The sequence below is a fragment of the Nipponia nippon genome, unplaced genomic scaffold (genome assembly GCF_047370975.1).
Source record: "Nipponia nippon isolate SJK-2023a ecotype South Korea unplaced genomic scaffold, ASM4737097v1 scaffold_29, whole genome shotgun sequence".
Taxonomy (NCBI): Eukaryota; Metazoa; Chordata; class Aves; order Pelecaniformes; family Threskiornithidae; genus Nipponia; species Nipponia nippon.
In genome coordinates, this window is record NW_028262346.1 from 2,309,170 (window position 1) to 2,310,911 (window position 1,742).

The following is a 1,742-nucleotide window of genomic DNA, read 5'->3' on the forward strand; positions in this document are numbered from 1 at the left end:
ACTAATTCCCCTACTTGTGCGCTGCCTTCCCCTTCGGTAATTATTTTTTGGTCGGTCCTTATCTGTAGGGCGACAGCACGGTATTTCCAAGTTCTGCCCTCTCGTCTAGCGGAGGTGTTGGTGAACCAAGCGTTCTGTAATTGTTCTGAAATAGGGGGGGCTACCTGCACAGCAGAAGGGGGCACGTCACCTTCCCGGTCTGGGGCCACTCCCTCTTGGATAACTAAATTTTTGGTAGCGCCCTCAGAAACTTCAAAGATACCACAATAATGTTCTATTTGCGCGTACCATTTTCATACCGAAGCTCTTTGTGCCACCCAGTCAGGGGGAGGTGTCCCGGTTAAAACTGCTTTAATCACTTTGAAAGGACCTCTGAGCACTATTGTTTGCTGACGAATGGTGCTTCTCGTAAAGCCAGGCTGACTACAAACAGCCCCTTCTCCCATGTGGTGTACCGTTTTTCTGCGTCCTTGAAACTCCGGGAATAAAAGCCAATGGGCCGGATGGGACCTGCCGGCCCCCTTTGCCACACCCCTTTGCCACAAATGAATCGACAGCCCAGTTGCGGCAAACCCCCACTTGATCTGTACCGGGTCTGTCGGGTGGATAGGCCCCAGGGCTTGGTATGCATTTGCCTCGAACACCAACAGTCGTAGCGCCTCATCGTGGACCGGGGTCCACTCCCATTGGGCCCTTTTCCGTAGTAAATCATATAGGGGTCTCGCGATATAATTCAGAAATCGGGGATGTGCTTCCTCCAGAACACAAGTAGCTCTAGCGCATGCTGTAAGTCTTTTTTTGATTCTGGTATCTTAAATTGGTCGAGGGAGGAAAGGGTGTCTGGTGGGATACAGGTCATCCCTCCCTTCTACCAAATTCCTAAAAATTTTACCTCGCTTGAAGGGGCTTGTATTTTCTCGGGTGGGATTGTCAATCCTATGCTCTCTAAATGGGTGATGATGTCCTTCTGGACTTCCCCAACCTCTTCCGCCTGATTCCCCCCTATGAGCACATCATCTATATATTGGTAAATTTTCACCCCTGCCCTTATGGGAATTGCTTCCAGCTCCTGCGCTAGAGCATGGTGGGCTAAGGTGGGGGAGTGCTTGTATCCCTGAGGGAGCCGTGTAAAGGTGTACTGTTGCCCCCCCCCCCCGCCCCCCCCCAGGTAAAGGCAAAGCGGTCCTGGTCCTGCGGCTGCAGGGGGACCATAAAGAACATGTCTTTAACGTCAATAGTTGCCATAATAGGGTGTGCTTGCTCTTGAATGGCGGCTATGAGCTCGGCAATGTTCGGTACAGCAGCTGTTAATGGGCCGGTGTTGGCATTCAGCCTCCAGTAATCTATTGTTAACCTCCATTTGCCGTTTGGTTTTCGGACTGGCCATACCGGGGAGTTAAAGGGGGAGTGAGTGGGAACTATAATCCCCTGCCTCTTTAAGTCCTCCAGAACTGGTGCGATTCTGTCCCTGGCTCCTATCGGTAGCGGGTAGGGTTTCACGTTTGTCAATTTAGAAGGGGAGAGGGTAGGCGCCGTTTGCAACAGGCGCACCTCCGCACCGGGGTCTTCGGCTAACCGCCTGATCTGGGGGACGCCGAAAGACCACAAGTTTCCCTGGACATCGCGCCACTGTCTGCCCTTTAAAACGTCTATGCCCAAGAGATTCATTTGGAAAGATCCTATGGCCACCACAGTATTAACAGGGCCGTCCTCCCTGGTAACCATAGTGACGCTGGGGTCAT